The sequence below is a fragment of the Lutra lutra genome, chromosome 2, assembly GCF_902655055.1.
Source record: "Lutra lutra chromosome 2, mLutLut1.2, whole genome shotgun sequence".
Classification (NCBI taxonomy): Eukaryota; Metazoa; Chordata; class Mammalia; order Carnivora; family Mustelidae; genus Lutra; species Lutra lutra.
Genome location: NC_062279.1, coordinates 148,614,004 through 148,624,628, shown reverse-complemented (window position 1 = coordinate 148,624,628; position 10,625 = coordinate 148,614,004). Strand labels below are relative to the sequence as shown.

Genomic DNA, 10,625 nt, shown 5'->3' with positions numbered 1-10,625 from the left:
TTTTCTTTTTTCCCCCCAAATCCCTTGTCTTATAATCAACCTGGGTTTGCCTCTCCCATATTACACCTACCAAATCTGTGAAGTGAGAATGTTGCCTTGTTCCTCAGGGCATTCCTTTCTGAACATGGAGAATGGAGCTAATCCTAGTACTTCTGAGGGTTGTGGGCTGGACTGAACAAGAAAATATATACTTTGGCATGATAACTTACATATAATAAGCTCTTAATCAATGTAACATCTTCTAATTTCATAGAGCTACTGATAAGGTTTACGGTCCCAGTGGCGATTTGCAACTCCTGCTCCACAGCGCAGGTCGCTGAGCTCAGAGAAGGACAATGAACTGATCCAGATCACATAAATGGTAGGCATCAGTGGAAAGCACTGGTTTACAATCAGGGGTCTTCTTGCCTCCAGGGGACCTTTGTCCATGTTCAGAAATTTGGGACCGTCACCACTGAGGAATGATAGTATTGGCATCCAGAGGTCAGGTGTGCTGCTAAACATCCTGCAATGCCTAGAATAGCCCCTATCACAAAGACTGGTCTGCACTAAATTGTTATTAGCCCCAAGGTTGAGCAACCCTGGTTTCAGATCTATGTATTCTGACACCAAATCAAGAGTTATTTTAATGCACCTTACATGTCCCAAAGTACCTCAAAGCACATTGTAAAACTAAAGCACTATTTTTGTTTTTTGAAAGGAAGTATAATGTAATAGAAAACTTTAAGGTTTGACATATCTGGGTCTCTTCTCAGCTCTGCCACCTGTTAACATTTAATCTGAGTGACCTCAGGCAAAAATTAACTCATCCAAGTCCCAGTGTCTCTGTTTGTGAAATGTATCAGGATGCTTTAAAAATTAGGAAGAATATGGATGACTAAGTATGGTGCCAGTACACAGCACAGGTACCCTTGTGGTAGCTATGATAAAATTATCATTATAGTTGAACTATCATTCATGGATATGGGTATAGATACATGTGATAAATTTCATTTTTGTCAACAAATATTTATGAGTAACTACCATGAGATAAACACTGAAAATGCAAAAATGAACCAAATGGAAATGTTCCTATCATGATGCAAGTTACATTACAGATGAAAGGAAATGGGTAAAACATAAGGATAAAGAAAGAAATCTCAGATAATTATAGACAGTGGTCAGGGTGGTCTTCTGGGAGGAGGCAAATGGAGTAGAGATCTTAAAGGGGGGAAGACACAAGAGAGAAAGGAAAGGAAGACCACTCTAGAGAGAAGGAGTAACGAGGCAAATAGACGAGGTAAAATTCATTTGGGGAAGGAAATCAAGGATGTGGGAGCATGAAGCAGCCAAAGGAAGACTGTAGAGCAAGGTCTTTCACCCTGCAGAGAACCATGGGAGGAGTGAAAGAAGGATAATGAATTGTTGCTTGGCCCCAAATAATGCCCTTTGCAGGTTTCTACTTCCAAGAATAAACCATGAGGTTTATCACCCCAGAATCCTGCCTTGAACAGAAACCATCAATCGACTTCAGTTCTCGTGCTGGATCTCTATAATGAGGCTTATTACAAAGAAACATAATGTTCTGAGTTCCCGTAGGTTCCATGGAGATTGAGAGCCAAGTGGAACCTACTTTTTAATTACTGAGGTAGACAGAACTCAGGGCATGGTATAGTGAAGGTTGAAACATGCCCCTTTGGGCCCCAGAAAATTTGGGGGAATTGATCAATGGCAGGAGTAGACTGAGCAACTAAGAAGGAGTGGTCCTCCTTTGTCTCCGGCAAGAGTGAGGGCTTTAAACACATTCAGAAAGGTTTGGGGGCACTCAAAACATAATGAGGAACCAATGACATGGTTCTCAGGGAAAACTTTGGAAAGTGGCCAGCCCCCAGAGAAACACTCCCCATGGCCACACTCTGCATGAGCAGAGGTGGATGAGGCTGAACAGAAGTTGAGGGAGAAGGCTAGACAGCTGGCTCCAAGGAGCTGGTGACAGTATCCAGAAGTTCCCCACTGACATGAGGGGTGGGGATGGAACATTACTGAGAGTACAGATGGTCCAGCAGATGCTGAGAGTCATTCCATGAAAGAGGGTGGAGTATGAGAGGATGCTTGTCTCTTGGTAGAAAAGTCAGGATCTGGAACTCAAGTTGTGAGGTTCATAGGCTGACCCCTGGTCAGTTCTCAGTTCAGGGAACACCCCAGACTGGTCATTGGCTGATATCAGTGCAGACTCAGATGGTATGCATGGATCTATGAGCCCCTCTTCCCCATGTACCCTGATGCCATCTTGGTGGAAAAGAGAGGTATGGGGAAAATAATCTGAAAGACTATTTCATGCTGTAAACATTTAACACTAAGGAAATGTGTTATTCCAAAAAGATCACTTCAATTATTAGATAGGACTTAGCTTTCCAGATTGAACTTAATTTAGATTCTCTTCCACAACACAGTGGAGTAGAAAGATTAAATAGGAAATAGAAAGGTATTTTTATTTTTGTTTTTGCATGTTTTAGTAGTACACAAATGTACACATGTACATTTGTAGTCACATGTACTACAAATACATGTGACCCCACAACAGGGAAAAAAAATGAAATAGCAATCTAGAAGTTTCCCAAATTTGAGCTGAGCAGAAAAGTAGAATTGTCTGCTTTTCTAAATAAAAAAAGAAAATCAGGTCAACATCAAATAGGAAAAGAGACTATCCTTTTTGTAAGAGGGCCAAACTCCTCTATGAATGCTGGAGATGTTTAATCTTGTCTTTTGTAACTGATAACCTGTCTTTTCCTTTTCTTTGTCTCTGGGACAGGCACTGAGGGTCAGCCTGGCCCTCTGTCTACAGGCCTATTCATTTCTGATATGTCAGTTCCCTGCTAGGAAGAGCCTATCTGTGGTGAGAGCTGCCAATTCGAGACCCAGGGCTTATGACCGGGGTTGCTAGATAGCATAGAGGGTGTCTACTTGCATTTGAATTTCAAGTGAAAAACATTTTTTTATAACTGTGCTCCAGTGTTACCTACAAATATTATATGAGACATAACTTTACTTAAAACGTGTGTTTTGCCTGTTTTAAATGTAAATAGAAACTCTATATTTATATTTGTTAATCTGTCAACCCTACTCTGAGCAACGGCAAACCTAGACCCGGATTCTGTGCCAAGTGGAAGGGTAAATGGGTCCCTGCCTCACTGTCCATCTATACTCTGCCTCAAATTGAGAGACAAGTAGGACTTACCTTTAGTATTTATAGATGTATAAATACCAGTATAAATATAATTATAAACACATATGTATTTAAAACCAGGTTTTTGGGACAGAGTACCCTGGAGATTTGAAAATGCCCACCCACCCTGGATTTCATCATGGAAATAGGCGTGCCTTCTCTTCACATCAATGACATTGGATTGCACAAGGATCTCCTGGTAGGTATCCTAGTGATGGTTTCACTGAAGGGAAACTTAGATTCAAGGGGTAAAGCAACAGTGAATCAAAGTAAAAAGTGAACTAGATTTATAGTGAATAGTTTTATAGCTTACAAGACCAAAATTTGAATTTCGACTCTACCCAGATATTACTATGAGAACTACCTTGACATTTTTAAGTCTCTAATCATCATCTGCAGGAAACTAAGACATGGAACACTGGGTAGAGGGAGTATTTCATGTATTGATGTGCACAAAGTACCAAATAGCACTTATGGAGGTACTCACAACGTGATAGCTACTGACATTAATTTCTATGTGGTCAAGTTTCCCATAAATAGTGATGCCATGACTAAAACCAGGGACCTGGTCCATAGCATAATCATGGGCATGTGGAGGTATTTTAAAAAGCTGGTTTGAATTCATGTCCAGTATTCAGATAACTCTTTCAGATTAAGCATGTGCCTCCTTTATAGCACCATTTTGAAATGCAAATAGTAATGGGGTATTCTAATAGTATCTTAAATCATGGACTCTTTTTTTTTTTTTTAAGATTTTTTATTTTACTTGACAGAGATCACATGTAGGCAGAGAGGCAGGCAGAGAGAGAAAGGGGGAAGCAGGTTCCCCACTGAGCAAAGAGCCCGATGTGGGGCTCGATTTCAGGACCCCGGGACCGTGAGTCGAAGGCAGAGGCTTTAACGCACTGAGCTACTCAGGCACCCCAATCATGGACTATTTTAATGAATTAAATTTATTGAATCCGTTTTCTCATCAAATCAGACTCTGGGCGAGATAAATTTCCTGCGTATACTATTAATGTCTTCTTGTGGGGTGGACCCAAGCTTTGGGTCACCTCTGAGTAAACAGAAGTGGAGATAGTACTAGAAGAGGGGATAGTGACATGAGCAAAGGTAAGGATGTGGAAAAACCTGGAGCACAAATGGGGCTAGTGAAGGTCAGTGAGTGACTGTAGGAACAATTTTGATTAAAACCACTTTAGTGGCAAATCATCTTCCTCAATCCCCACCCCTTTAAGAAGTACAGGGATAGCCACAGTATTTCTTAATGAGGCAGAATCAAAGGAGGAAATTTAGTGAAATATATATTTGAGTGTGACTCAGCTTCCTTTTTTGTACTGGAATTAATAGCTAGGAGTCCTGGGAGGTGGAAGGGGAGGGCTGAGTATGAGGGCTACTAGTTCATACCACACACCCTCTCTGCCAAGGACTGTTGACATCACACCTATTTCCAGCTCTTAAACACCTCATGAGTCCTGCTAGGAGGTTTACTTCAAAAGAAGTTCATGTGTATGTAGAAAATCAAATACATTACCTGCCCTTTCTTTAGTGTGCAATGTAATTATACTTATAAGTATATTAAGTGAAATTTCTCTAAATGTTTAAGATTACACAACTAACAAATCAAATATAAACTTTACTAATCTTCTTACACATTCAGAAGTTAATTACAAACCTTAGTCAAATTCCTGTCTCAATAAAAGCATAAGCCTAATGTGCCACGTTCCCTTAAGTGCTTCAGACACCTTAAAATAGGCATGATATTCACAAATTAGCACAATAATTATAAAACATTTATATTTCTATTCAACCTATGAGAAAATTAGTGATTCTATAGATTTAGCTTATTTCTTATTTGTTTATGTAACTTAATATATCTTAATGCATCTTTCCAATTTACAGTCCCCTACCAAACAAAAAGATGATAGTAGACCTGCTGAGCTTCTTGAGTTATCCATGAATTGATTATTGACCAGAACAAGTGACACAGTTAGGACTTCCAAAGTGATTCAAACCCTAGCAACTATTTCTTACCTGGGTTCCTCTTAGAATCCTGATTGACTTATTATGTCAAAAGAATGTCCCCAGACATGCCTTTTCCTGCAATCTGATGTCTTTGCACTCTTCCTTCTTTACATCTGTGATATAGAATATGTTATAGGCTGAATTGTATCCTTCTCTATATTCACAAATGGAAGTCCCAACCCCTCCCAATACCTAATAATATAACTGTCTTTGGAGATATGTTCTTTAAAGAGTTAACTAAATTAAAATGAGGTCATTAAGGTGGACACTAATCCAAATGATTGGTGTTCTTATAAGAGCAGGAAATTGATCTTTATGGGGCTCAGGGTAAGCTTTCCCAAAATATACCAAAGTGGCATATTGATTACTTCAAATCAAAGTTACTTGAGAAACAAGCAGAGTAAGAAGGACATTCTGACTCTCCTCTCTGTCCCCTGGAAAGGAGGAATAAATCTTCTGTGTTAAGGGTCCCCTCCCTGCACAAGGAGGTAGAGAGACATCCTTATCACCAGAAACAGGGAATTCAGGGACCAGACACTGCATAAATAAGCTCTGCTTAGTTTGTTTACTAATTAGTCTAATTAGTACCCAAGCCTAAGTGTCTTTTTCTTGTCAGTTCTATAAATTTATTGTTTATTTGTTTAAAGGTATAAATAAAAACTGCCTGCTCTGGTCACTTATTTGGATCTCATATTTCTATCACCTCCCATAAGTATAAATTAAATTTGCTTTCCTCCTGTTGTGTCTTACGCCAATTTAATTATTAGACCAGCCAGAAGAACCAGAAGGCGTAGGAAAAATTTTTCCTCTCCTTGATGGTCTCCAAGGAGTCTTGGTTCTCTTTAGTTTAAGAACTACCTAGGATTGGAGAATGAGATGTGGGTGCTCAGTGTCCTTGCCAGTGCTTTCCACATGAGTGCTGGGGCATGGGAAGACGCCAATGCTAGATTGCTAAAGGGAGAGAAGGGAAAAATCTTATTTCTAGTCAAGGTCATGCAGTTCACAACTGCACCTCTAATTTAACCTTAGGATTAATAAGTTATTTCAATTTATTTCCACTTCAGCATGCTCAACTTGAATTTTAGCCCACACCCTTACTGAAATCATGTCTCCTTTTATTTTTATTTTCTCTTTATGTCCCATTGGCCACGATTTCTAATTATTTTATTGAACCTAAAGAATTCAAAGCACTTCATAAATTGCCTCTATTTATCCTTTCTCAACTGTTAGTATAGATAAAAAGTAATTCAGCTTCTTCTACAGATGTTATAAACACTATCCATACAGTACTGGGTCCCCATAGCATTGTATTTCCCAATCCTGTGGCCTAATTTTCTAAGGATGCAATTTACAAGTTCAATGACCTTCACCCACTCTTATCTCTGGACCTCAACTCTCTCTCTCTCTAGATATATATATATATATATACACACACACACAGAGACAAGAAAGAAAGAAAAGAAAAGAAAAAGGAAAAGAAAAAGCCAGATCTCAAATTCTGTGATTTGGGAATGAGTTAAGTCTGGGATCAAATCTGCTTCATTAACTGAAAGATCTGGACAGAGTGAATGTAGAGTTGAGACATCCCCATCCTATAAAACCAAACACTGAATGGCGCTCATCCATTCTTTCCCCATCTGAACCTGAAGATTAAAAAGATTAAACCATGTGAAAGCACTTTATAAACTTAAATCATGTGTAAATTGTCTGCATTCTTATGACAAATTACCCCTCATGAGTTTTTTCAGGCATTAAGGTATTAAGGTGCTCACCTAAGTATCAGCAGCAAGGTCCTCATGAAGTCTGTGTATCCTGGATTTCCAGTTCAGTGCTCTATCTACCCCCAGATTATGCAACACTTCAAATATGAAAATGAATTCCATGGATGAGAAGCAATCATTCATCCATGGGCCAGGCTATCATCTTTCCCTACACACCTGACAGGAAGAGACCCAACCGGAAAGGCCCCACTTACCTGAGATAAAGGTCAGTCCACAAAGGACTGTGATGCCAGGTGCTCTGCCCTTAAGTCATGCAGCAGAGAGCTGCATTAAGGTTGTAATGCATGCAAACCTTCCTGGCCTATTTTATTCATGCCAGTTCCCAGGGATGACACTCCAAACTCTGAATTAGAGGCACACCTTTGTTTCTATTCCAATATAACCAAAGAAAGAAAGCTCACCATACAGCAGTTTAATTAGAGTATGCAAATGACTATGCTCCCATTTCCCTCCTGTGTGTTCCAGGTCCTGTCTTCTTGACAAGAGGAGAATGCAGCTCAGAAAAGGGAAGGCTGGAAACAAATAAAGCGAGCCATCTGTAGGCCTTCACCATAGTGTGGCAGAAAAGTGGTGAAGGGTGAAAGGCCACAGACTGGCTGCCACGCGTGTTGTCATGTGACATCAGTCCCATGTTGAACTTGTGAGGTGTCTCTTTGGTGTAGCTGGAAAGTGAAAAGCATGCCCTGCAAACAATACCTGACTTTTGTAAATTTATTTTTAATAAGCATACATTACAGTATCCTCTTTTACGTACAGTTTTATGAGACCTGACATAGGCCAGTGTAACCATCACCACAATGAGGATATAGGACAGCTCCATTAACACACAGCAACTGCTTTCTGTTCAAACCCTTCATATTCAAATACTCCACCTACCCAGTAACCCTGTGGACCACCATCAGTTCTTCATCCCTCTAGCTTTGCCTTTTACACAATGTCATATAAATGGAAAACTGGCTTTGTTCATTTGCATAATGTGTAATGTATTTGAGATCCATCCCTGTTGTTGTGTCTATCAGTAATCTGTTCTTGTTTGTGGCCCTGGGGCATTCTATTGTATGGATACACCAGTGCTTATTCATCCATGCATCAGTTAAAGGACATTTGGGTTGTTCCCAGGTTTTGGTGATTACCAAGGAAACTGCTATAAATATTTACATCCATGTTTCTGTGTGACCTAAGTTTTTGTGTTCTTGGGTAAATACCTAGAAGTAGAAGTGCTGAATCTGGGATGAGTACAAGTTAACTTTGTAAGAAATTGCCAAACTGTTTTCCAAAGTGATTGTACCATTTTGCATCCCCACAGGCAACATATCACAATACTAGTCTACCATCTCGCCAACACTTAGTATTGTCAGGTACTATTATTGTTGTTGTGGTTATAGCAATTCTAGAGAGTGTGGAGTGGCATTTTTTTCTGGATTTAATCTGCATTCTCCTTATGACTGATGATGTTGAGCATCTGTTCATGTGCTTACCTGCCATCATATATTTTCTTCAGTGAAATGTGTGTTCAAACTTTTTGCCCCATTTTAGATGAGTTATTTCCTTATTCCAAATTCAATAAACAGTTTCTAAGTCTATATATTTTTTAAGATTTTATTTATTTATCTGACAGAGAGAGATCACGAGTAGGCAGAGAGGCAGGCAGAGAGAGAGAGGAGGAAGCAGGCGCCCTGCCAAGCAGAGAGCCCAATGTGGGACTCAATCCCAGGACCCTGAGATCATGACCTGAGCCAAAGGCAGAGGCTTAACCCACTGAGCCACCCAGGTGCCCCCTCTAAGTTTATATTTTTTTATTAACTAATTTTACTAAGTACAAGTTGAATAGCCACAATTATTATAAACAGAATTTAAACCACTGGTAGCAACAGAAAGTTAGATTTTAAAAAGCCCAAATATTTATAGTTCTAGAACAATGCTTCTGAAAGTTTAGTGTGCAAATGAATCATGAAGGGATCTTGTTAAAAATGTAGATTCTGGGGGCGCCTGGGTGGCTCAGTTGGTTGGGCGGCTGCCTTCGGCTCAGATCATGATTCCAGGGTTCTGGGATTGAGCCCTGCATTGGGCTTCCAGCTCAGCAGAGATCCTGCTTCTCTCTCTCCCCCTCTCCCTGCCACTCTGCTTACTTGTGCTCTCTTTCTTGCTCTCTGTCAAATAAACAAATAAAATATTTTAAAAAAATGTAGATTCTGATCCAGTGGGTCAGGGCTTGAGCCTAAGAGTCTGTATTTCTAATAAGTTTGCAGGTGACACTGATGTCAAGGATGCTTACATCACATTTTAACTAACAAGTGTCTAAAAGATCTTGGTTCAAATCCCCTTTTATAACCCCAAAACTGGCCAACACTCATCATGTAATTAAATCTGCTTTTACTTTTGGAAGAAAGAGGAATATGAAATTAATAAAGACATACAGATCTCTAGATGTACTGTTAAAAACTTGAATAGGTATGCCACAGAGTTTCTGTGCAAAATGTCTGTCCAAAATTATGCTGTCACATTGCTTGATTTTGTTAATATAGAATTGAGGAATTTCCTCATTGAAATTATGCCAGTAAAGAAATAGTTATCTATGTCATTCATTAGTATCAATTATTTTTTTACCCTTAGAATACTTCATTGTAGTCACTGGTTGAAGTAAAACTTTTTGTATTTTCTCCCCATTATGTGGAAGTGGGTGGGCTGTGTTCACCTAGGAGCTTATTTTATAGTCCCAGTCTCTTTGAGGTCTGGAATTTGTGTCTCATTGTTAATTTTAAAAGAATTGGAATACTGTTAGCCAGAGAAGAAAATTATTTATGATTTTGGGAAATGCAAACACTTGTTGTGAAAGGGGTATATATATATATATATACTTTAGTGGGTAACCAAGATGAGTCATTGAGATGCAGGAAGAAGATATTGAAACTTCTATTTTCAATTATTTTAAATTAAAAAAAAAAAAAGGAAAATTACATTTCACTGTTGTTGAGTAGATCAATGGACACACATGGGCCTTCATTCTGTCTCTATGCCATAAAGTAGAAGATAAAGAATTCCATTTTGGACATAAGTTTTAAGTATCTGAGAGTATTTTAATGGAGATGTCGAGTAAACAGACTGGCAGTCATAAGAGAAAGAGAGCTGGACCCATAAACCAACAAGGTGCCATAATGGAGACAGAGTGGAGAGGATTGGTTCAGTAACAAATAAAGCATTCATGGGAGGGAATTATAATACTTGGAGTTTCGGTAGAAGAAGACAAAAAATCAAGGAAAACTGAGGAAGAGGTAAAGAAGTCAAGAATGGCATGGGGATGCAAGCAGTCTCCCAGGAGAATGGTATTTCAGAATATATTAGACAGATGGGGTGCCTGGGTGGCTCAGTCAGTTAAAAAATGCATCCAACTCTTGATTTCAGCTCAGGTTATGATCTCAGGGTTGTGGGATTGAACTCCCACCAACACCACTACTAGGCTCTGCACTCAGCGTGGAGTCAACTTGGGATTCTTTCCTCTTGTCCTTTTCCTCATTTGAGTGCTCTCTCTATTTCTCTTTAAAATAAAGAAATAGGGGCACCTGGGTGGCTCCATGGGTTAAGTCTCTGCCTTCAGCCCAGGTCATGATCTCAGG

The 10,625-nt window shown here is 39.4% G+C and overlaps 1 long non-coding RNA gene across 1 annotated transcript; it reads left to right on the top strand.

Annotated features, from left to right (window-relative positions):
• Nucleotides 1-257: 257 nt before the first annotated feature.
• On the top strand, nt 258-8,038 carry LOC125094320 (uncharacterized). The gene is made up of 3 exons (XR_007125453.1): nt 258-361; nt 3,287-3,404; nt 7,477-8,038. It is a non-coding gene; the product is annotated as an uncharacterized LOC125094320 (long non-coding RNA).
• Nucleotides 8,039-10,625: the final 2,587 nt, after the last annotated feature.